General features: G+C 40.1%; 1 protein-coding gene across 2 annotated transcripts in view; it reads left to right on the top strand.

Annotated features, from left to right (window-relative positions):
* The window catches only part of LRRIQ1 (leucine rich repeats and IQ motif containing 1), a 3,765,329-nt gene that overhangs the window by 405,581 nt on the left and 3,332,706 nt on the right, over window positions 1-27,042 (top strand). The window lies entirely within an intron of this gene.

Below are 27,042 nucleotides of genomic sequence, written 5' to 3'. Positions count from 1 at the left end.
AACAAATAGGATTCAGAACTTACTCCTGCTTCTTTTTGGTGCCAAAGAAACAGGGGACCTAAGACCAATTCTGTATCTCAGCAATCTGAAACACTATGTAAAGAAATCAGAGTTCTGAATGGTTACAGTTCTGTCCATCCTGCCCCTTCTGCACAAGGACGATTGGATATGCTCTTTAGATCTCCAGGATGCATACTATCCCATCAAAATAGATAGATGCTGCAGGTGACACCTGCACTTTTGGCTGGGAGCCAATCACTACCAATTCAGAGCACTGCCCTTTGGGCTCACCACAGCCCCCTGGGTGTTCACCAAATGCATGACAGTTGTGGCAACTCACCTGAGGCTCAAAGGATTCCTGGTGTTTCACTATCTAGATGACTGACTCCTCACTACCCCGACAAGATATCAACTTTTACAAGCCAGGGATTACTTGCTTCAGATCTCCAACTCCCTAGGCATCACGATAAATCTGACCAAATCAAGCCTGACTCCGGTACAAAATCTAGAATTCATAGGAACTCAACTGAACACTATAAATCAAATGGCTTCATTACCTTTTCACTGTATTACATCATTGAGAAATCAGGTATGGAACATACTGCCTCATCCATCCCCTTCAGCAAAACCAGTGTTGTGAGTTCTGGGATCAGTGTCAGCTGCCATTATTCTTGTTCCTCTAGCAAGATTCTTCATGCGAGTCCTCCAATGGACCTTGGCAGTTCAGTGGTCTGCTGTTTACCAGCCTCTGTTTCCATCAAACTCACTCCAATTTGTAAACATTGTATTCAACGGTGGATACTGTCAGATTGGGTAGACCATTCTCTCTCACCCCAATAGCCACACAGTGACCACGGATGCTTCTCAAATGGGGTGGTGGGCATTTCAAGGGAAAGATGGTCCAAGGCACGTGGTCCCCTTCAGAGACCAAGCTGTATATTGGTGTCCTGTAGATGAGAGCAGTCCTTCTAATGTTGCAAGTCTTTCAGGATGTTCTTTATCTGGGGACTATTGCAGTCCATATGGACAACATGTCAGTGGTCTGTTACATCAACAGACAAGGAGACACCCATTCACCCCCATTGTGCAGAGAGGCCATGAGGGTCTGGGTATGGGTGATCTCTTCACACTGCTTTCTAGCTGCAGCACATGTACAGGAGAAAACCAACATGCTGGTGGAGAGACTCAGCAGGTCCATTCTGATTCCACATGAGTGGTCTCTCAACCAGTCAATAGCAAACATAATTTTCGGCTACTGGGGCCAGCCTTGATGTGACTTCTTTGCCTTTTCCTTCGACAACAAATGCAGCAGTTACTTTGCTCTAATCCCCCCACTGGGGGATTCACTGAGGGATGTTCTGATTCACAATTGGTCCCTGGGTCTCCTCTATGCTTATCTCCATCTACCATTGATCCCAAAGTTTCTACAGAAAGCAAGCAGGCTGAAGAGCTCACTCGTACTCATTGCCACTTTTGGCCTCGTCAAGTATGGTTCCCCTTCCTCTGGTTTCACTTCAGATATCCTCCGTGGATACTAGAACCCAAACAGGACCTCCTATCTCACTCCTCAGAACTCCAGCATCCCAGTCTTCATGCCGTCAAGCTGACTGCATGGTTTCTCCACTTCCAGTGATAGTAAGATGGTCCAGGCTCGCTTGCATAGTCTTTGGCATTATTTTGGCCTCCCAGAAAGCCTCCACTAAGAAAAGTTACAGAAGCAAATGGATTCTCTGTATGGGCGTCCAAAGAGAATACTGATCTCTTTTCAGTGCCTACATCAGCAATCCTTCTTTTCCTTGGTAGTCTTTTTAAAGAAGGAGCAAGTTTTTCTGCTATTAAACTCCAGCTAGCAGCCATATCCAGTTTTCATGCTGGAAATGAACCCCTTTCACTGTCAACTTCCAGGTTATGTAAAGCTTTTATGAAAGGAATCTTCCTCCTTAGACCACCCATTAATGATCCCTCTCCATCTTGGAACCTTGCGGCAGTCCTTCAGGGGTTAACTCAGAAACCCTTTGATATGAAGTTTCTTTCCTGGAAAACAATTCTTTTGGTAGCATCACTTCAGCAAAACGAATTTCTGAGCTTCAAGCATTATCAGTTAGGCCCCCTTGCCTTATATTTCGTAAAGATAGGGTGTCTACACAAACCAAACCTTCCTTTATGCCTAAAGTGGCCACAGAGACCAACATTAATTAGTCCATACAATTGCCATATTTCTTTCCGAACTTTACTAATAAGGGCGAATATATGCTGCACGTTCTTGATGTTCATAGACAACTGCATTTCGATCTTCACAAAATGAAATGGTACCGGAAATCTGACCAGCTATTTGTGTCCTTCTCCCCTAACCACCTAGGTCAAGCAGTTTCCAAAATTACCTTGGCTAAATGGATTACTGATTGTATTTCATTGATTTACTCTCAAAAAGGTTTGGAATTGCCTCGTCCTCCTGAAGCTCACTCCACCAGATCTATTGCTACGTCATCTGCTTTTTCTTCTGGAATGTCAATTGGTGATATCTGTGCTGCAGCTACTTGGTCAAAGAATCATACCTTTGTTACTCATTACAAATTTGACATTACTCTAGAAGCAGGGCTTCCTGTGGCTCGACAGTACTCTGGCATATCTTTCCTTGAGGGCCTCCCAAGAATCACACAGCTGGGGACTCTGATCCATCAGTGAGGAAGAATGAAAAGGACAACATCAGATTTAAAAGTTATGTTCTTACCATAACTTGGCATCTGTGTTGTCCATTTTCATTCTTTCCCACTTCCACTCCCAGCCATCCCCTGGCCTTGTCACTCTTAGAAGGATCTTTGGAAGATTTTAGAGTACACATTTCAGGTTTGAGCCTCAGTCCTTCTTCTCTCTGTACTGTCTCTATTATCCAGTGGGCAGTAAGGCATCAAACTCCATCTGAGGATTTGGGGATGCTGTAGAGCATTATGGGTAGAGGGAGGAGCTCGAGATTTGAGTCCAATTCTGAAAAATGCGACCAAATCGGATCCAAAGATCGGTTCCATAACCCATCAGTCAGGAAGAATAAAAATGGACAACACAGATGCCAAGTTAAGGTAAGAATATAACTTTTAAATTTCCTCCTTAACATGTCCTGCATCAAAAAATGGATTTGCCCCTCCAGGAAAGAATATTTTGAAGATAGCTGTGTACAGCAGTTTGAATCTCATGCCTGCTTCTTGACATTCCCTGAATAGTGAAATGAATTTACTCCTCTTCTGCCTGGTGTACAGTGAGTAATCATTCACCACAAACACTCTGCTGTCTCCCACTTTTAGTACTTCGTCCTTCTGTCACAGTTTTATCAGAATAAACTCCTTCTACAGGTAGGATTGCATCTTTACTTTTAAAGGTCTAGGTTGCTTTCTCATAGCCAGATTTGGAACATAACCATGATGTGCCCTTTCAGTTAAGAACTCATGCTGTTGAATACTGGTCCAGTTGCTTATTTGTGCTTTCAGAAAATTAATATTGTCTGTTCCTTCTAGCTTCTTTGGTAGAGCAGAAAGTCTCAGGTTTTCCCCATGTGCTCTGTCCTCTAATTCTCTTATTTTTTTTAAGCATCTCTTCTTGAGCAGTCTTATATTCAGCCAGCCTTTTCTTCATTTTGAACTCGGTCACCTCATCTGAATATCCATTTAAAGCTTCTTCCATTTTTTTCCAGCCATTTGTTGTTTGAGTTGATATACTCCATTGGTGTTTCATTTATTTTAATCCGGTCTCGTGTGCAGTTGTCTTATACTTTCTTCTAGGTTACTGGAAGTTGTGTGTGGAGCTTGCACTGCTTTTTGCTGAACAGCTGCAGTACTCTTCCCAGTCAATGTTTTCTCCTCATCTTTTGTAGCTTGTTTTCTTTCAGGCTGTCTGTATTTATGTTTTTCTGGCATCCAGGCAGTGCACGTATTAGTTACTGAAATTTACTCAGAATATATATGTCCACTGGCTTTCTCTGCTGAGTTTCTGTTTTCACACAGGGAGAACTAGAATTATGCTGTTACTTAATGTGCAGCCATCTTGGAAGTTTTCAAACTGGTATTGTTTTGAGGAAGCTTGCATGGCTGCATTTCTCAGAACCTCCCAGATAATAATAAAAATGAGATTTTCAACTCTCCTTTGGATAGAGATTAAGTTTTTGGCCCCTCGGCTGCAGAGGTGATCAAAAAGTGTAATAAAAGGGGTAAGCTGATTTTTCAACCCTCCTTTTCCAAGTTTTCCAAGGGATTATCTAACTCCTTGTTCTTTGCTTGGCAAGCAGTTTCAGGAGGGTTAAAAATGCAAGGAGTGTGGGACACCAGAAACATGCCAGCACATAAATTTGAAGAGATACTTGCTCTGATCAAAGCACTCAACTCTCTGAATCATCTTTGTTCCCTGGGACCTCTTTAAGTTGTTACAGTTAACACCACAGTCATATAGTACATCAACAAACAAGGGAGAACCAGTGCCTAACCCCTTTGCAGCCTCACCATGATAGCTTGGAATATAGATTTACAGCACTATCTCACTCGACAGACATCCTACATTCCGTCAGAGTAAAACTGTGTGGCAGACAGGCTGAGCAGGACAAGGACAAGCCATCACAAATGGAAACCAGATCAGGGGGTCTTCCAGGATTTGATTCATTTGTGGAGAGTTCCTTAAGTAGACCTGTTTGCCTCCTCTATGAATAATTAGCTGGTAAGATTCTGCTCCGGGACAAATGCAGGTGCATAAGCACCTTGTTTTTCCCTTTTTGTTTCTGTCTAACCTAGCACCTCACAGTTCAGCTTCTACCTGTGACAGCAGGAATATTCACTGTGTATCTCGTGCTTCAGCGGCTGCCTGTGACAACAGGAATATTCACTGTGTAGTCTTTGTTTACCCTGGTCCTCAGTGTAGTTGGATCTCGGAGTTGGTATATTCAGCTAGTGGGGGATGGGGTGGGGGTGATACGGGGGGGCTTGCTCCCTGTAAAAGCAGAGGAGAAAAAAAGTAATTGTTTGTATTCACTGGGATTAGTTGATATAATAGGCATTTTAGGATTACCTGTAATAGTTTATATTCAAAGAAAAGCTGTGGAAATCACATTAAAATATTCACATTTGTTGTACTGTTCTGGCTCACCCAGTTCCGCATGCATAGGCTTCCTCATCAGAATGAATATTCATGCTGATGAAAAGCAGTTCATATTGGTTATTCATAAGTACAGCAATATGTCAATCAGCTGGAGCAGGGTTTTGGTGGCGCTTGCTTCTGCGCATCTGGTGAGCCAGTACACTATAACATTACTGGAATAAAAATGTTCCTATAACATTGCTGGAATAAAAATGTTCCGATTCAATAATATTATAGGTCAAACTGAACAGCTATGTTTTCATTGACATTACCAGCCTTGCCTGAAAAGGTTCTGTTCCATTTTTGAACAGGCAAAAAATTCAACATGGGAGTATGGAACATAAAAAACTCAGGAATAAAAATTCTTCGATTCAGAAATATTATAGGGCAAACAGAATAGCTAAGTTTTCATTGATATTAACAACCTTGCCCAAAAAGAGCGCACTTAGATGCTGACTCGTAATATACACAACAGTCAGCCAAAAAAACTTTGCAATGCAGTTCTATTAGCAAAGAAATTAAATAATGGCTGGTTTTATTCTGAAGCTGGTAAAGTACAAGCACATATTCTTTGTTGGAGTTCCATTCAGTTTAAGCAAGTTAAGTACAAATAAGACAGACTTACTTAATTTAAAGATTCAGCAGCAATGAATCAATCACATTGAACTACAGTATCTCCGGTTCCCTATATCACCAAGAGGGTCCATGGGGTGTGCTGAGAAAGGACTGGAGAGAAAGAAAGAATGCCAAGCTCTGAGTGCTGTTTTAAATGGTGCAAGGCATCATGGGAGAAATGGGAAGTAATTTAGAAATCTGGCACCGGAAACAATGAGAAAAACAGGCAAAATGTAAAAGGTATACAAAGGATACAAGTTAGGATGGAGTGCTGGCCCAGATCAAGCAGAAATCACTCTAAAAGAACAATCAGTGAGACAGGTAAGTAAAGTAGAGTGTAGTGATATGGGGGAGTGTTAGGGAAGTGTAATAGTGATGTAAGGATGGTAGAGACTTGTGAAGGATAAAGAGGCAGTAATGCTTTTAATACAAAGGAGTAGGCTTGGTGGGGGATAGAGTAGAGAGAAAGCTTGAGAGTACCAGGGCAGTAAAACAGGGTGAAATTAAAGAACTGCGGTCATAAATGGCTCAGTAGAAGAGTTGCCTCTGTGGTCCAAAATTACATGTACATGACCAAGAAGGCAGGTGTGGGCCAGGAAAACCAGAATCTAGTAGCAAATGGGAGACGGGAATAAAGATTTGAGCAATGGTGATGCATGGGAGCCATAGGCTGAACACAGGGGAAAAAACAGCTAATAGATTATAAAGTATACAGGTCCGTTTATACATACAATGTATGGGTGGAAAAACAGTCCCTGTATGCAGGTTACTTCTGGAGATTCAGACGGAATCCCTCAAGATCATTGTAGTGACTCCCTTCTGGCCCAGGTAACTGTGGATCTCCATTCTTTTCTGGAAATGGTCAGGGGCAATTACCACAAGCTTCCTCAGAGACTGGATCTACTCACATAGGAATAGGTGTGTTTGATACACCCCAACACCAATCAACTTCATCTGACTGCCTGGATGATAGGGTCATATATCCATTCAGGCTCCTGTTCACTTAGGATGTGCAGCAAGTACTAATGGAGACAGGAAATCCTCATACTAGAAAATCATATATTAGCAAATGGATAAGGTTTTCTAGTTCATGTCAACAACATAACCAGCACCCATTCAGGGCTATTTGTTATGTGGGTTTACAGTATTTGTGTGAGTTACTACCCTATGGCCTTTCTTACTCCTCTATCAGAGTTCATTTTTTTAGCCACTTCAGCATATCTGCTTATATCCTCCTCTTTCAAGGCATCCTCATGTCAAAATGCTTTTGAAAGAGTTTTTCCATGACAGGCCTCCAAGAAAACTGATGGCCCTCTCCTTGGGATCTTTATTTTATGTTAAAGAACACCTGCTCCATTTGAACTAGATAACCTGGCTGACTTGTGGTTCTTAACTTATTGACTGCTCTGACCTCTTCAAGAAGGGTATGAGTTGCAAGCTCTTATGGTGAGTCAACCCTGTCTCATTTTCTACAGGGACAGGGTTTCTTTGAGAACTAATCCTTTTATGCTTAAAGTAGTATTTGTGTTTATTTGAGCCAAACTGTCCTGAACCCAAAAATGAGTGAGAACATATACTCCATATGTTGGATGTCCACAGACAAATCATACTATCTTAACAGAACTAAAACGTTCAGATCTTTGGATCAGCTGCTAATATCTTGTGAAAAGTAAAAATAAGGGACAACTTGTGCCAAAACAGTTTCCAAATGGTTGTCTAATGCTATTACCTTTTGTTATACTCACCACAACAAAATTATCCCAGGCAGGGTTAAGGCCACCTCTGTCAGGGCCTTGGCTTCATCTATGGCTTTTTGGAAAGGGTTGGATTCTAGAAGTATTTTAGAAGCTGCAACTGTGCCCTCTGTATATACTTTTGCAAATCACTATAACCTTGATTGCTTTTCTTGGTCTTAATCAGGCTTTGCCTAGACCATTCTTTAGGAGGTCATGTACTCTTCTCTTTCCACATCTTAAGTGTAGTAATCTACCCGTATTGCTAAGTCTACTGCAGCAGTGATCAATATGATGAACATAGTACAGTTGTGTAAGTAAATTTACCATAACAGTAGATGTTCAGAAGATTACTGCTACAGTAGCCGCTTACTTCATCCACCCTCCTGGTTTTTGGTGTGTTGCTTATGCTAGGGCATGATTATTTATTTTTTACTATTCTAGCATTGTCCTTTCAGGGCTCAGACTCCCTAAGTGTCCAAACTTATCTTTTAGTCAGCTCAGCTCAGCTCAAGCTGCCAGGCAGTTTGGACGTGTGGAAGGTGCCCTAAAGCTTTGGAAGCTGGCCTGCTGTTATACCCTTGGCAGGATATAATCTGTTTAACTAAGGCTACTGCAGCAGTAATCGTTTGAATATCTACTGTTATGTTAAATTTGCTTACACAGCTGTACTATACTCTTTATATTGAACACTGTTTTAGTAGCCGTAGCTATATGGATAGATTACCCTAGATTACCTAACCATACTTTCAGCCTGCTTACTCCCCCTTCTTCACTCACTTCTTGATGTCAATCAGTTTTTCTCTCATGACTCTCGTTCTAAATTTGCCATAACTCTGTTTTTTTTCTCATTTCAGTGTGCAATTCCTGTTTGTGTTAATAGTGGCTTATCTTTAGTTTCTCAAAACTGGCTAAAATTTCTGTAAATATTAAATCATTGTCCTATAAGTTGTATCCATTTCTAACCAGTGTTGTCACATTATGTCTAATTTTCTATAATTATTTGCACTACAGATGTTTTGTATTATATTTTAGGATTGTAAAATTATTGTTCTTAAAATTAATCACTGCTTTGCAAGGGCCACTCTCCAGGAACTTCGGGACTCTTCTTCTTCCACCTCCCAAATATAGTAAGCTAGGGTAATCTACCCATTTAGCTAATGCTACTGCAACAGTGATCAATATGATGAACATAATACAGTTGTGTAAGTAAACTTACCATAGAGTAGATGTTTGAATGATCATTGCTGCATTAACCGTTGCCTCCCACCATCTTCCTTACTTTTTGGTTTGTTGTCTATGGCAGGGTGATTACGTATTTTCTGTTGTTTCTAGCATTTTCCTTTTAGGGCTCAGCCTCCCTCACACTGTTGGAATGAAAGCTGTGAAGGGCTTGGCATGTCAACAAGTCTTTTTAGTAAGCTCAGCTCGAACTGACTACTGCAGAAGTGCTCATTTGAACATCTACTGTTGTGGTATGTTCCCTTACACAGCTGCATTTTCTTTGCTTCTTTATGCCCACTAAAGGTTGATGAGTTGTCTGAAAATGATGTATTATTCAATAATCTGTCATAATAAACAGCTTTTCAGGGAAGACAGCAGTTTTAAGGCAAAAGAGCTCACAAAATCAAAACTGGAAGGAGAACATGCTGAATATAATGAACAAGGATATAAAAACAGAAAATGATAATGCAGCTAAAATGGTACTATGTACAAAATTCTCCTTCACTGATTTTAAATGGGAATTCAAGACCAAATGACTTTTGTATCTTACATGAGCCTTTTATTATAACTTTGCTGGATATGTTCTATCTGATGATATACATTATGTACTGGGTCTTGGCCTAAAATGTGTTCCTATTAATATGTCTAGAATGCATTTTTAAATCCCCTCGTCTGATCCTGGCTGCAGTGTGTCCCTGGCTGTAGCGTGCACACTTTTTTCTACATTCCTGCCACTGTAATTCTCCCCCACTGATCGTCTCCTGCTGGCCAAAAGTTGCAGGAACTTTAAACAATATTTTACTGCCTCATCCCCAGCGCAGGAAAAGAGCCTACTTCTCCCCCTGTGCTGTTCTGAGTTAAGGAAGCAAGAAAAGTGTTAAAAAGTATGTGCACTCTGCTCCTCACCTCCTTCAGTTTTAACTTTTGTGCCGCCTGATTCCTCATAAGTGATTTTAGGGATTGCGCCTTGCCAAGACAACCAGCAGCCATACTCTTCCACTCTGAATCCCCTATATCTGTCATCAGCCTAGCCCTTAGACTCTCCCCCTCTGCTTCTTATCCTTTCTTTTTCCTTTCTCTCTGTCTCACAGTCTCCCACTGTGGTATCACTGCTGCTACTACAGGGATTGGCCACTAGATGGCAGTCTAAGACCACTATTAGTTTGTCTTCTTTTGTCCTTTCCGAAATTAGGCACTTCTCCCAAATATTCTTCTGCTCCTCACCCCATTCTATACATCCCATTCTCTCTGAACCACTATCTCACTGATTGTTTTCCTCTTTCCCTTTCCTTTTTGGCTCACACCCCATCACTTTTTTACTCTGCTACACATACATACGTGAGTGTATACCTGTGTATATGTGTGTGTGTGTGTGTGTGTGTGTGTGTGTGTGTGTGTGTGTGTGTGTGTGTGTGTGTGTGTGTATATATATATATATATATATATATATATATATATATATATATACACTATCGTTCTTTCCCTCTGTTCTTTTTTCGCTGTTATGCTCCTTCTCTCCCTCCCTCTACTCTACACTACCCACTAGTGTAAAAAATCTGCTATGTATCTCACATCTCCACTCTGCAACTATATTATTCCTCCCCCTCCACTTTCATTATCTGCTCCTAACCTATTATATGCATCTTATCCTTCGGGGCACCATCTTTAAATCCCCTCTTCTGATCCTGGCTGCAGTGTGTCCCTGGCTGTAGCATGCACAGTAAGTGTTTGTAATCGGCTTTCATGCCATTATATTTACTAGAAATAGTTTGATTAATTGTGTGGTTTATCTGAATACATTGTATTTATTTGCTTAGCTTTCATAGTAAGCTCTGATATCTGCTATCCTGTTTGCATATCTAGCTGTAAATAGTGGTTTACTCTGTGCTTGTCCAAGCAAAGTGCACAATGTGCATCTCACTCTAATGTGTACTCTGAGGGTTTTTTTGAATGGAAATGCCCCGTTTAGTGACCTCCCGCCTGTGCTAACACACTAAATACTCATCGGTTTCACTCGCTAACGTAACTTTAAATCGTTCGCACATTTTTCCTATTGCTGGAGTGTGGAACGAGTGCTGTAGCCTCTGCTAGTCCCCAGGGTGTATGTTATTCCATCCTAAATACTTGTTTGACTTCAACTATTACGCTTTGTGATCCCTACATATACTGCTGCAAGTCTTATGCGGCAAAATAACCATACGTACGCTAGTGCTGTATTCATTACAATCTCAGATCCTAGCTTGCATTGTGGTTACACTATGAGGGTTCAAACCTTATGTTTTTCGTGCTTTTCAATAACTAAGAACAAAGGCTGCCAGTTATATCCAAGGCAATTCCTAGCCTATTGTATAACCACTCATTGCCTACTAAACTGTTGTAACCTAGCGTTTAAAACCTATATAACCCTTATAACCGTTCATGGTATAGAGAACTATTCTAACCTAGTGTTTAAAACATCAGGATACGTAGCAGTTTTCCTGCATCTTACTGTATGTCTGCTGTGAATGTGTGCAAGTCCGCACTTTGCTTAACCACAAGGATTGAGCCCTGCTTAGTACTGCTAACTGTAAAAACAAAGCCTTCCTAACTACATCTGAGGGTCACTGTGAAATGTGCATGGAACTTTGTATGTAAAACATTTACAATGCTTATTACTTGGTTTTATGAGTTGATTTATGACAATGTATGCTGGACTCTCATGATATACTAGCTGTTTTTTTCTGTTGTTCACTGTTGGTAGCTTGCATCTGTTGTCTCTGCTGGTTGTGAGTTGTGTATTATCAGTGAAAGCTTACAATTGCATGTCACTGCATTTTTTTTACCCTACAACAACTTTTCTCTCTCTGTATCTCTCCCAGCTTTTTTCTACATTTCTGCCAGTGTAATTCTCCCCCAGCAATCGTCTCCTGCTGGCCAAAAGTTACAGGAACTTTAAACAATATTTTACTTCCTCATCCCCAGTGCAGGAAAAGAGCCTACTCCTCCCCCATGCTGTTCTGAGTTAAGGAAGCAAGAAAAGTGTTAAAAAGTATGTGCACTCTGCTCCTTACCTCCTTCAGTTTTAACTTTTGTACCCCCTAATTCCTCATAAGTGATTTTAGTGCTTGCTCCTTGCCAGGACAACCAGCAGCCATACTCTTCCACTCTGAATCCCCTATATCTGTCATCAGCCTAGCCCTAGACTCTCCCCCTCTGCTTCTTATCCTTTCTTAATGTCTCATGGTCTTCCACTGTGGTATCACTGCTGCTACTACATGGATTGGCCACTAGATGGCAGTCTAAAGCCACTATTAGTTTGTCTTCTTTTGTATTTCCGAAATTAGGCCCTTCTCCCAAATATTCTCCTGCTCCTCACCCCACTCTATACATCCTCATTCTGTCTGAACCACTCTATTCTTTCTCCCCTTCCACCACTAAACAGCCCCTTACTCCCTTGCATACCTTACCTTGGAACTTGCCACTTTCACTGATTGTTTTCCTGTTTTCCTTTCCTTTTTGGCTCTGATTATGTAAATATATTTATTTTTTTCAAAATGTGTAAACTTATAAAAGTGTACATATTGAACCTAGGGGAGGAGATTGGAAAAGAACTTCTATGGCAACTTAGGCTTGCCGCCAACTTCCCCCAGATTTGAATGATAGTGTTTCTATAGCTCTTAAGGATAGAACCCAGATTAAAGAATGGGGCTATCGAACCTAACAATTGACTTATTCAGTCTACTAATTTTTATCTCTACTTGTTTTTTTTACAATTCTTTTAACTTTTATAAGTTTACACATTTTGAAAAAAATAAATATATTTACATAATATTTTTTTTTCTACCTTGCAACATTACTAGTCAGGTAGTAATCACAGTATAAAGTTCTTTGTTGAATAAACTTGTATTAATATCTATGACAATTTAATATATTTAAGCATTTGTCCCATTATGGCATTTAATGTTCTATATTATTAATTATTAGTGTGTGCAATATGGAATAACAATGTTCTAATGCAGGATATTTAATACTTTCACACTTGATAGCCAAACACAATAGAAGAGTTATTGCAAAATACATAACTTTTACATTTTTTATTCTGGTACGCTGTGTTTTTAAGAGAGGTATTGCTTTATTGTCTTATTACCTTATTAGCCAATCATACGTTGTACTAAGGTCATTTTGAATTGTAACATGGTGTTTAGTTCTGATGAAGTCATTGTATTAATGATGAAAGCACTCAACTACTGAATTGTACTTGGTTCTATAATAAAGTGGAGTTTTAAATGGCCATTGGGTGCATTGGACTTTGTACTTTGCATATATCCCATGTCACCTCTAATACAAGAGGTTTAAGGAATCACACAGTGGAAAGTCTAGCTTTGCTAGATTTTTCTTTTTGTTTTTTAACCAATTGTTTTTTCTGTGTGTCCTTTTTATTCATTGTTTCAATTTGCTAGTTGGGATATTTTGTAGTCACCCTACGATTTATGGATATCAGTTGGGTACGACAACCCTGTGTTTCCAAATGTTGGCCAAACATTCCACTTATGATGTGCTGATGACGCCATAATAAAGCAGAAACATGCTTGTCCACAGCTAGAGGAGGGTTGGCTTTATTGGCCTGAATCTGTCCATAAATAGACTTAAAAGAAAAAAAGTCATGGGCATTCTGAATTGCCATTTAGCTGAAACACCTGATGTCCTTAAAGGGTAATTTGCATGTATCCCATGTCGCATCTAATGCAAGAGATTTAAGGAATCACACATTGGAAAGTCTAGCTTTGCTTGATTTTTCTTTTTGTTTTTTAACGGATTGTTTTTTCTGTGAGACCTTTTTATTCATTGTTTTAGTCTTTTATGTTTTATGGTAACATTAGACCGAAAGGATACTTGTCATAACATCCTCATAGCCACAGGCTTCAGGGACTTTTACAGATTCACTGTGTTTAGGTCGTATTACCAATTCTGTGATTTACCCTTTGGGTTATCTACAGCTCCATCAAAGTGTCTAGCTCCAATAATAGCTCCTTGCACACTGCAAGGCATTTGCATTTTACTTTATTTAGTGGACTTACTTGTCTTTACAGAGTTTTTTACTAGATGTCAGAAGTTCTTAACATGGGTTTCTTTTCTCCTTACCAGTCTGAGGTTCCAGATGAATGTTCAAAATCCTCCTTCACTCCATCACACAGGATTGTGTTTCTGGACTGCCTCGTAAACACTTGTTTGCAAAGACTTTCCTTACTCAGGAAAAGGCAGATTTTTATCTGGAAACTTTCCTGTGCTTCACCAGTCAGTCTCACACTTTTGACCAGGGAATATCTCTGCATCTTAGGGTTCGTGTTTTCTTTGATTGCCATGATTCTTGTCTCCTGGTTACACATAAGAAAAATTAATCTGCTTTTAAAAGACATATGGATCCAGCATTCTTTTCCTCTGTAATTTCAGATTCCAGTTGTGGGCACTGTCAAAAAGAGTCTGCACGGATGTAGACTGCAAATGGCTCAGAATACAGGTCTCCCCTTTTCTTCCTCAGTCCCAACTTAGTTTTAATTACAGAGACTTCAAATTTTGCTTGATGAGATTTTTCTTTAGGAGTAAAGGTGTTATGCATGTAGAGTCTTCAAGCAGACCAAAGCACATAAATGTCAAAGAGATGTCAGCTGTGATCTTTATTATAGAATCCCTTCATCGTCTGTTGTCCCCAGGAGCTCTACAGGTGATTATAGACAACACCATAGTGATGCATATAAACTGACTGTGGTATCAGGTCTTAACCTCTATGCAGGCTGGCTGTGATGGCTTGGGAGACAACTCTTCAGCACTGTTTAACCCACCAAGCAGCTTACATTCCATCAGATCAAAATGCAGTGCCAGATGAGGTGAGTAGGACCAGGACAGACCCACACAAATTGAAATTGAATGAAGGTGTCTTCTAGGAACTGATAGTTGTGGTAAGCATCTGAAATAGGTAATATGTTCACCTCCTTAAAGAAAACAAAACTAATTCTGCTCCAGGACCCCTTGCAGACAGGTCTGTAAAGCAGATGCATTCGTTTTCCATTGGTCAGAGATATTCCTTTATGCATTTCCACTGATTTCCCAGGTAATTCTGAAGATTCAGAAAGACTCTCCAAAAATTACATTCTGAAGGACTCTCCAGAAGTAATTCTGATGACTCCGTTTTGGCACAGGTAGCATTGGTTCTCCCTTCGTATGGAACCGACCAAGGGCAATTTACATAAACTTCCTCACAGATTCAATACACTTTTATCTCAAAGAACTTCAAATAATTGCCTGAATGATTCAACTTTGATACCTTTTAGGCACCTTTTTCTTGAGGATGTGCAGCAAGTGCTAAAGAGGCAATAGAGCATGCTAATAGGAAGTCTCTTATATTGACAAGTGTCCAGGGCCCTTTCAGAGATTATGCACCACCGGTTCTTAAAGACTCATGTGAGTTATTATCCTCTGTCCTTTCTGTGTTTCTTCTTTATCAATAAAGGTTCTACTGGACATTTCAGCATGTCTACGTATGGGTCCTCCCCTTTCCTCTCTGTTTCTGATAAAACAGTTTCTGAAAGGGCTTTACATTTGAGGCCACATAAAAAACAGGTGGCTCCTTCTTGGGTTCTTAACTTTGTGCTGGAAAAGTTAACTATGTCAACTGTTGAATTAGCTCATCAGGTTGATTTACGTACTTACTTTCACAGATGGGTGAGTGGGTGTCAGGTCAACACTTTTGAGGGACTGGCAGATGGTACTGTTTATTGCTCTGGCCTCTGTGAGAAGAGTAACTGAGCTGCAAGCTCCCATAGTGGGTGAACCCTATCTGGTCTTCCTTTGACAAAAGGTTACATTAAGAACAAATCCCTAATTTGCAGCCAAAGTTGTTTCAAAGTTTACTTTGAATCAAGTCAAGTCCTTAACCTCTCTATGTTTAATACAGATCCCCAGAAATGGGAGAAAGGATTCTCCATACTCTGGATGTCCATAGAGAGCTTGTGTACTACCTTGACAGAACTAAGTCCTTTATAAAAGAAGATCAACTATTTATTTCCTATGAAGGGACAAAAAGGATAACCAAAATGTCAAATAGACTTCTAGATGGCTGACTTCTGCTATTGCTTTATGCTACTCCCGCCATGGCAAATCTATTCCAGGTAGTATATCAAGGCACACTCTACTAGAACCTGTACAATGGCATACTGGAAAGGAGTGGATTCTAGAGGCAGTTACATAGTCAACTATACATACTTTTACAAAGCATTATAAATTGGATTCCTTTTCCAGGTCCAGGGCTGACATTTCTAGGATGATTCTTCAGGAGCTCCTGAGCCTTTACTCTTCATCTTCCAAGGTTGGATAGGCTTTGGTAGTCAACCCATATAGTCAAATGCTATTGTAACAGTGAGAATGATTACTCTGGTACAATTGTGTAAGTTGCACTAATTATAACATTAGATATTCAGATTCCTCACTGCTGCAGTATCTGCACCCACTCTCCACCCCCTACTTTTGTATGTATAGTTAGTTGTTGGGATGTAAAGTTATTTGTTACTATTTATATATTTTAGAGGCTAAGGATGAATAGGCTGTCTCTTTCTGTATGGCAAGAAAGTCCTGAAGCCGTCTGTACTCCGACTATGGGTTTCCCTCCTAGGAGTCAGCTAATGAGCAGTCTTAAGTGTGGAAGGGAGACAGAGCTTTGTGAAGTTGCCAGTTGTAGCCTAGGCAAGATGCAACCCATATGGCCAAAGGCTACTGCAGCAGTGAGTAATTTGAACATCTGCTGTTATAGTAAATGCAACTTATACAACTATCCTTTCTCACCTGGACAAGGATGTTCTATTTGACCCTTCTGCTGCTATTGTACTTAAAAGTTTTGTTGAAAGAGGGGAATTTGATTCAAGAGGTGAACAATATTTTCCATCCCTCTTTTTTATAGTTTAAATAAAACCTTTTTTTTTCTAATTCAGGACCCTTTTTCAAAAAAAAAAAAAATAAGCAGCAAGGTGCTAGCATGGTTTTAAAAAAACAATGACAAGGAAGCTGAAAAAAGAAGTGGGAGGCCTTCCAGAACTAAGGAGAGTCTGACAAGTCAGAATTACTACTTGCCTTTCCAGGTTTTCCCATGCCCACCACAACAACCTGTCCTCATTCTAGGTCTGCATCTTTCCTAGAGGCATCAGATTATCACAGACAAATGGATTCTGAAAATCATCTCACGTGTGCATATGGCAATGGGAATCCCCCTCCTTTTCAGGCGATTCTTCTTCTTCATTCTGTAAACCAAACTTCCAAGTTTCCTTAATTTTGGAAAAAATGTTTTCTCAGAGGATCATAGAATTGGTGTCCTCATATCAGATGGGCAAAGGTTTTTGTTTAAGGATCTTTTTGGTTTCAAAGAAAGAGGGAACTTGGAGACCAGTTTTTTGTCTTTCTTTTCACAGTCTATTTGTCGTGGTTCAAAAATTCAAAATGTTATCCTTGAAAAAACTATTACCTCTCATGTCCTTTACAGGGTTTCAGTGTAGTGATAGACATAAATGGTTCTTACCATCATATGCCTATTGGTAAATATTTTGTGTATTTCTTAATATTTTCTGTATCTGGCTTATATTATCAGTTCTCTGTCTTCCCCTCTGGTTTATCTAATGCAACAAGGGTAATTACAAAGTGTTTGGCTGCAGTAGTTGCTTACTGCAGACTTCAAGGCATTCACATCTTTCCATATGTGGATGACTGTCTTATATTTGCACATTCTTTTTTCCAGTTGTCCAGATTCTCTGATGCATCAAGAAACTCCTTCTCATTCTGGAGTTTCAAGAAAATTTAGAGAAATCATCTCTCATCCCTTCATGCATGTTGTTTTCCTAGGATATCTTCTGGAAACGTTGCTAGGTAAAACTTCCACTGGGCAAAGTAGAAATGTGAAAAGACATCTTCCTGAGCTTTTCCAACCAGTCTCTTGACATCTGCCAAGCAATTTCTTAGGATTCTGGGTTTCATGGCTTTGATAATTATTGTGATTCCTTTGGACAGACTTCACATGAGAAATATTCAGTGCTACTTCAGGTCTCAGCATCCCTTTATCTTTTCAAATTCAAGTGCTAGGATTTGTGAGAAGGGAGGTATTATGATGGATGGACCAATTCTTTCTTTCTCAACCCAAGTCTCTCCTTCTCACTTCTGCCTCCTCTGCAGTCTGTTACTACAGGTGCTTCAGACTTTGCTTGACAGAGCTATATTGGAAGGGATGAAAGTCCAAGATCTGTGGAACAAGCAGAATATATAAAATCACCTCAATGTCAGAGATGTTGACAGGAATGTTTTGAAAAGTACCATGTTCAGTCATAGCCTCACCTCAGGCTTTGTGCCCACTGAATGGCGCACAGCAACGGTTATCCCACTCCACAAAGGGGGAGCCACCACAGACCCTGGGAGCTACCGCCCTATTAGCCTGATGAGCCTGATCTGCAAGGCTATGGAGCGTATCATCATGGAACTTAAAAACAATGACATTGGTAATCTCCAAACTCTGGACCTACCCAGTCGGGTTTATAAAAGGCAGATCATGTCTCCTAAACCTGATAGACTTCTTTGAAGCGGTCACCAAAGCTGTAGGTGAGGGTAAGGTGGTACACACAGCCTATCTAGATCTCGCCAAGGCTTTCGACAACATACCCCACTCTGGAATTATAGACAAACTCACTAAACTAGGTATAAATCCCTATGTCACAAGATGGGTTGCCAACTGGCTCACTGACCGAACCCACACTGTGAAAATAGCAGACTCCAAGTCCAACTTCAGACCAGTGACAAGTGGAGTACCACAGGGTTCAGTCCTAGGTCCTCTCCTGTTTGGTATCTACTTATCTGAAGTACAGGCTAGCACAGAAGGTCTTTGGCTAACAAAGTTTGCAAATGACTGCAAACTAGGAACCATAATCAAATCTCCTAACGATGTAGACATCCTACAAAAGGGCCTCACTGAGACAGATGCCTGGTGTCAAAGCCATGGCCTCAAGCTCAATGCCAAAAAGTGCATTGTCATCCCTTTTGGTAAAAACTCTGTTCCCATGAACTACCACATAAGCAGTAGTCTACTTAACACCGAAAGTGAGATAAGAGACCTTGGGACACAGGTGGACAGTAGTCTCTCCTATGATAATCACATCGCCACAGTACTCAGGAAATCCTTCTACGTGGCACACCTCATCACAAAAGGTTTCTCATCCAGGAAAAAAGAGGTCATTGTTCCTCTCTACTCATCACTCATTAGACCCATTATAGAGTACAACGCCCCTTTTGGTATGTACCTCACAAGACATCTACAACAACTGGAAAAGCCACAGAAATACCTCACAAAGAGGATTACTGGCTTCAAACAGATGCCCTACACAGACTGTCTCAAAAAATTCCAGCTTTACTCTGTCGCATATCACCTACTCAGAGGCGATCTCTGCCTAACATACAAAGCTATGTCAAACCCAGAGCTGTTGGACATGCTCCACGTAAAGAAATCCCAATCCCTCCGAGCTACATGCTCTAGGAACCTAAACCTTGTCACCACAATAAACAGAACATGCTGGAAGGATAGATTCCTGTCTCAGAGACTTCCCATACTCTGGAACAAACTACTTATCTATATCAAACAAAGCTCCTCATTAGCACTCTTCAAGAAAAATCTTGATGATTGGATGGGAGATAGGAATAATTCACCCCGAGGATCACTTCTGTGGCTCTGCTTGACAGGGGCACAGGAAAATAATTTTCTTGGGTGGCAAAAGCCAGGGTACTGTTTGGCTAGGCTTATATAGACCCTAGGGCCAATAGCCTAGTACCTACCTATGAACCTATGAAAACCTTATATCATCTCTGTTCTCCTCAACTTCTTCAAGTTATTACAGACAATACTTCAGTGATGTATATAAACAAACCAAGGGGTACCAGATCTTACCCTTGTGTCGTGATAGCCTGGTAAGGTAGCATCTTGGCTCACTTTGACTCTTTAAGCCATGTACATTCAATCAGAGTAAAACATTGCGGTAGACAAGCTGGGCAGGATCAAGACAGACCTTTAGAAATGAAGCAGGGGGTCTTCCTGGATTTGATCCATCACAGAGGAACACATCAGATAGATCTGTTCACCTCCATTCACAGAAAATAGTTGGCAAAATTCTGCCAACTCCTTGCAATCAGGCCTGGAAAAGAGATACATTCTCATTTCCCTGATGGGAAAGTTCCTGTATGCCTTTCTACTGATTTCCAGGGTCCTTCTAAAGATTCAGAAGGACTCTCCATAGATCATTGTAGCGACTCCCTTCTGGCCCAGGCAACACTGTTTTTTCCTTCTTTTGGAAATGACTAAGGGCAGTTAATGCAAGGTCCCTCACAGACTGGATCTACTTATACAGAAAGGGGTTGTTTGATGTAACCCAGCTTGAAACAACTGCAAATAACTGCCTAGATGATAGAGGTTTAATAGTTTTTAAGCACCTATTTGTGAAAAGATGTAACAGGTGTTTAAGAAGACAAACCTGCTACTAGGAAATCATATATTAGCAACTGAAATATATTTTGTAATTAGTGCCAAAACAAGAACCACCCCCCCTTAAGGTTAGTATGTTTTTGGTTCTCCAGTATTTATGTGAGTTGTTATCCTCTGGCCTTTCTTACACCTCTGTCAATGTTAATTTGTCATCAATTTTAGCACGTCTTCCCATGGATTCTGATCTTTCAGTGCATTTCTTTGTCGAAATGTTTTTGAATGGTGATTTACTTACCCATCCACCTAAAAAACAGGTGGCTTCTCCTTGGGATCTTAATTAACATTTGTTCATTATGAGCTGGCTCATCAGGCAGATTTGAGTTGCTTAACATGGAAATTAGTTTTGCTGATTGCTCTGACTTCTGCAAGAAGAAAGTGTAAGTTGCAGGCTCTCATGGTGGGTCAACTGTACCTCATTTAACAAAAAATATTGTTTCTTTGAAAAGTAATCATTCATTTATGTCTAATATGGAATCTAGATTTACTTTGAGCCAAGCTAGCCATCTTAGTCTTCTTTACAAAACATAAAAATGAGGGAAAAATGATTCTTCATGGATGTAGACAAGCCTACTCAGATACTGTCTTGACAGAACTAAAATCTTCAATTTATTTATTACAAAGGTAAGAAAAAAACGACAACCTGTGTCAAAACAGACAATTTCCAAATGGTTGTTACATGCTATCTCCTTTTACTATTCCAACCATAACAAGTCAATTCAAGGTAGGGTCAAGGTACATTCTACTAGGACCACGGCTTATTCAGTCACTTGTTGGGAAGCAGTAGACTTTAGAAGTATTCTGGAGCTAGCCGATGTGGTCCTCTGTAGATACTTTTACAAAGTACTACAAACTATAATCGTTTTCCAGGTCTAAAGCAGGCTTTGCTAGTACCATTCTCCAGGGGCCATTGGACTCTCATCCTTCCTGCAAACTATGCTGTTCTACCAATATAGCTAAGAATACTGCAGTAGCAGTGGTCCAGTGATAAGCATACTGCTACTGTGTAAGCTGCAATAGTGACTCCCTTCCTCCATCCCCTTTTATTTTTATATGATTTTTGTTTACTTATCATTGACATCTTTCAGGGCTCTAGCCTCCCTCTTTCTGTTGGCATGAAAGCTTTGAAGGGCTTGGCCCGCAGACCACTGATTTTCTCCATCTGTGCTTGTCTGCTTGAGCTGTCCGCAGTCTGGGCTTGTTGAAGGTGCTCTTAAGCTTTGGAAACTGTCTGGCTGTTATATCCTAGGCATGCTATAACCTATATAGTTAAGGCTACTGGAGTAGTGATCTTTTTAAACATTTACTGCTATGGCAAATTTTCTTGCACAACTATACTTTATTTTCCATTTCAGCTAACTCATATTGACAGGCCTTGATCTTTTTTTATTTTATTTATTTATTTATTTATTTTTATTTTACATTTGTTTACATTGAAAGTCCGACTGGACACAAATCCTTTTTCAGCAGAGGCCCGGGGAGAAAAGCTCCAGAAATTAACAAATTACATGCATGACAATGTAGTTTTCATAGATAACAATATAGATTCTACAGATACAGAAGTCTAAGTTTGAAGCAGTTTACATCAAGATCAATTGGTGTGACAGTGATAAAAAAACATCACCTCAATAAGACTAGGATGCATTCTACAGCTTAGATCAATACAGCTAAGTAGCATAATAATGACAAGTATGTGTGCAGGAAGTAATAAGCAGAGAATGGGCCTAAGGTACCTTTGTAAGGTAGGTACGAGAAGATGATGTTAGACTAGCCTGGGGAGTCACAGTTGCAGATCCAGTTAGGTTGGAGGCAAGTTTTTAACTGTTTCCTAAATTGGGTTACAAGTATTGTTGCAGTAATGTTAGCGGGCAGGGTATTCCATATTTTGGCTGTGAAATGTGAATAAAGGGAGGCTCCAGTGGAGTTATTGGGTTTAGTGACTTGGAGAAGAGGTTTGTTGTTGGAGCGTAGTACTCTAATACTGGAATAAGGTAGTACTATGTTTTGTAATGCAGGGGTTTTATCAGAGTAGTAGAGAATCCTATGTGCTGTTATAAGCTGGTTATAAAGGAGAAGATGGGGAAGTTCAAGCCAATTGAGTTGTTTAAGGGGTGTGTAGTGGTGTGTTTGTTTTGGACTATTACTGGCAAACCTTTCTATTTTATTATAGCATGCCTCAAGTTTGGATAAGTTTGTTTTTCTAAGATTAGTGAGTATAGCAGAAGCGTAGAGTAGTGTGGAGATGAGGTGAGTTTGTGCTATTTTGGCTGTGGTAGAGTTTGTGAGGAATTGTCTAGTTCTGTGTAGAACCCCCAGCTTTTTATGTACTTTTTTATGGTTAGTGAGATGTGATTGTCAAACTTCATTTGACAGTTGATCTCGACTCCTAGGAGTTTGGTGTGGTGACTGGGAGAAATGGTTGTTTTATTGTTAGAGGTTATGGAAAAAAGAGGGCGTGATAGTGGAGTGGCTGGTAGGATGGAATATGAGAAGTTTGGTTTTGTTGGGGATAAGTATTAGCTGAGATTTAGTAAGCCATTCTTCTACAGAAAGGAAAGAGGCTTGTGTTAGTAAGTGGAGTTCATGGAGGGTGGGAGAGGAACAGATTAGTGTAGAGTCATCAGCATATTGGATGATTGAGGCATGTAGTGAAGAAGAAGAACGGAGGTTATTAGTGAAGATGGTAAATAATAAAGGTCCCAGGATAGAGCCCTGAGGTACACTCAATGTGACTGGTAGTAGAGGAGAGAGTTTCTGTCTCCACTGTACTGCTTGTTGCCTACCAGACAAGTAGCTTTGAAACTATGTGATGGTAGATTTACTTAAGATTGAGCTTTGAGAGGGAACTGAGGAGTATGTTATGGTTAACCTTGTCAACTGCTTTGGAAAGATCCAGAAAGATAGCAGATACATAATTACCATTGTTACGGTGGCTATTAATTGTTTGACAGAAAGACATGAAGGCTGCTGTATTGCTGTGATAAGGTCTGAAACCATGTTGCGTGTTTGTGAGGAGGTTCTGGGTATTGAGATATTTCATGAGTTGGGTGTGTACACATCTCTCAAGTATTTTGGACAGTGGTGAGACTATTGCTATTGGCCTGTAGTTGGTTAACTCTTTAGATTTACCCCCTTTGTGGAGTGGGATGATGTAGGAGGTTTTCCATATTTCAGGGACTAGGTTCTCAGTGACAGAGCGGCTGATAAGAATAGAAATAGGGAATGCTATGGCCTCAGCTGCTATTTTCAGAAATTCACCAGGGAGTTTGTCAGCTGCTAGGGTGGTAGGTTTAAGTTTCATAATAAGCGTTTTTAATAAAGTAAGTGGAGATAGGTTGTAGGGTAAAGCCTTTGTGGTTAGTATGGTTGTGGGATGGAAGGTTGGAGGTTTGACTGCTATGTGAGTTAGTTACAGCGAGGATGGATTCAGTGAAGTACTTACTGAAATGGGTAGCAATATTGAGTGTAGTGTCAGTTATATTAGGTGTGGGGGTACCTGATTTTCCAAGAAGAAGTATATCTTGTTAATGGTAGTCCAGAATTTCTTTGGGTTATTTTGATGTCTTGTTTGGAGATTCTTTGCCTTATTGTGTAGTTCTAGATATTCCTGCTTATCTATGTGGGATCCTGTTTTATGCCAGAGTGCTCAGGCTTCATCTCTGGATTTCAGCAGGGATCTAGTGTCTTTACTCAGCCAAGGATAGAAGTTGGCTTTGACTCTAATTTTTCTGGGAGGGGCTTGGGAGTTTAGGATGGTTGAGTTGAAGTAGAGGACAGCATCATTTAGGTTAAGGTTCTTGAGAGGAGTCTAGTTGCATCTTTTTAGTGCTATGTTGAAGTTAGATGGGGTGAAGTTTTTCTTGTTTCATATTATCTGATAAGTAATGGGCTTTTTCTGACTGGTGTAATGTCTAATTATAAATGTAGATAAGTGGTCGCTCATGCTGTCAGGGAAGCAGCCAGAATGACATATGAGGGATGGTCTGTTTGTCAGAATCCAATCCAATATAGATTGTCCGTTATTTTGTCAATTCTAGTGGGGGAATGGATAAGTTGGGAATATACATGAAGATTGGTGAAATTTGTGGGAGAACTGGAGTCACAGGTTGTCCAGTCAAGGTTGATGTCCCCCAATATGATAGTTTCATGCTGGAGGGATTCAGAGGCCCAGCCAAGTAGGGTCTTCAGGATAATTGTTGCCGGGAGGTATGTAGCAGCCATTGATGGATTTTCTGGAGTTAAGTTTTAAACTTACAATAATAATATCTGCATTACCTAAGTTAAGAGGGTTGTTGTCTATGTACTCAACAAGTAGATGTTTTTTAAATAGAATAGCTACACCACCTCCCTTTTTTTGAAGTCATTATTAGAGATATTAGGTTTTAGCCAGGTTTCTGTCAATAGTACTATATCAGGAGAGTATTAGGTAAGATTGGCATGAAAGTATTGGACTTTATTGTTAAAACTTCTAACATTCATATTTAGAATGAGCATGTCATTAGCTTGTCTAGGAAGTTGGAATATGTTGTAAGATAGATTGTGACTGGGTAAATAGGAATAATTAGCAGCTGGACCAGGGTTTGGATGTATATGCCCACTGCAGGAGAGTCTGGCTGCTATTTGTACTTTGGTTCTTATGATGTTAGTTATCTGCTTATCATAATTTATGGATAGTTTATTGGGATGTTATGAGGGTGAGATGGCATTAAGGGTATGTGAATAGAAGTGTATGTATGGACTATGAGGGGGGAAGTAGGATGTGAGAGGAATTTTGATTGTTGTGTAATAAGTGAAGGTGGTGTAATGGTGTAATATGTTGAGAGGCATGTTATGATATGTGTGTGATGTGTGCGAGTAGGGAAAGGGTTGTTAGTAGTATCATTTTAGAAATTAGTACTTTGACATGTTTTGAGAAGAAGTGAGGGGATGAAGAATGGTTGCGAGTGATAGAGGAACTTGTAAGGTTCAAGAGTAGAGATATAAGTGCAGTGTAAGAGTGTGGTTGGTTGAAAGTGTGTTAAGGGAGTGGCTAGTACAGTATAAAGCTAATGAGAACTGGGGTGTGTGGGAATGGGGGTAGGGTAGGGGAGCAGAGTGAGCCCGAACGTAGAGGGAGTGAATGGAGTGGCGCTACACCCTTCATCACGAACTTGGCCAGAATCAATCAGTAAGTAATTTCACTAAAGCAGGTGTTATTTCCAGGTGGTAAGATACATGATCTCCAAAATAATGTTTCAGCACCAATTCTCCCTAAATCTTCTAGGGTAGAGGAAGAAAGAATTTGTCCTGAACTTGGGTAAACAAATTCAGGCATAGTTCTAAAACAGTATTAAGACCAGTCACATTGTATAAGATGTTCCACATCAGATAATCCAGTTTTAATATGAGAGCAATATCCATCTAGGCAGGAATGACTCTGCCAATATCGATGATAAGCCTAAATTTAGATGTTTAAAATCACTACAGAATTAATTTGGCAGCCATCATTTATGGGCTTTGGATGAGCTGTGGTCCATGTACACATCTTGGGTATGTTGGTACAACAATATCCAGTAATGCACTAGTACCTTATGTGGGATTATGTCCGATAGGCTCAGAAATCATGTGAACCAATGTTCTTTTAGGCCCCAGAATGTTAAGATTAAAGTTCCTAAAAGGAATTCTTTGAGTAACATAGATGATGAAGACAGGGTGGGTAACCTTAACGTGCAACTGTTTTATTTTACCAATCAAGGAGTAACTCAGTGTTAAACCAGTTAGAAGTATCTTCATTACTGGTTAGAATTTGCCTAGAATTCTAACCTTCAAATTAAGTTTGCTCATGCCCAACATTAGTATATTATCCGCATTCCTTGCGCTGGTCCTGATGTCACAAAATCTAAAGTAATGCTTCAGCAGGTACTGGAAGGGACAATTTTCATCTTGTATCCTTGAATCAGTTATGGTCAGAATGTCATAATTTTTAACAAAGTTCTGTACCATCTGTTGGCATTTAAGTTCAGTGATAGTCCCACAAAAAGGTTTTTCCTACTGGGCAGTAAAGTTTTTTTTTTTTTTTTTTGCTCTGTACTACTGTGTTGCTCTGCTTCATCTGCAGAGTATCATAGAAGTAAGAGAGGGGGATTGGTCTGCTGTCATGTGCATCGCTAGCAGCAGTAGTATATGGCTGGCTTCTTGTAGGTTACCCTGTTTAAATGCACCTGAATTCCACTGTTATTTCTTTTATGAGTAGCATACCATCGGGTGGGGGGAGTGGCGTTTTTACATATTCCATGCATAGAGTACAGTGCCTACACAATGGGGTAAGGGAGTATATAAAGTGTGCTACCCCATTGTGTACTTCAGTTTGTAAATCTCAACAGGTGTTGGTACACCAGTCTATTGCATGCCATACATGTTTCACAGTGAACAGTGGTAATAGCATGTGACTGGAACCATGCATACACGTGGGAATAGTGTAATACACCCTCATAATGACATGAGTGCCCATGTCAGTCATCCAAGGTTGATTAAGGCCCTTTGCAAATACTCTTATATCGTAAATCAATAGTTGCATTTGGCAGCACAAAATGTCTCACTTGGCTTGCTGTATGATGATCCTTCCAGTTAACTCTCACCTCCGTATTGTGGATTTCCCAGTGGCAGATGAATAAGAGATCAAGACTAGTAGGAAAAGGCTTGTTGGTCAGGAGACACTGAGGGAGTTAGCTTAGAGGACTTTCTGGCCCCATGAATTTTTTATGCGGATTACTATTTGGTTGTGCTTCCTGCTCTCAACCAGTGCCTGAAATTGCAGAGCTTATAATTAATCATTTCTTTTCT

This window comes from Protopterus annectens, chromosome 11.part0, assembly GCF_019279795.1.
Source record: "Protopterus annectens isolate FY-2018-M chromosome 11.part0, PAN1.0, whole genome shotgun sequence".
Classification (NCBI taxonomy): domain Eukaryota; kingdom Metazoa; phylum Chordata; order Ceratodontiformes; family Protopteridae; genus Protopterus; species Protopterus annectens.
The sequence above is the reverse complement of the archived record's forward strand: the minus strand, read 5'-3'. Positions and strand labels throughout refer to the sequence as shown.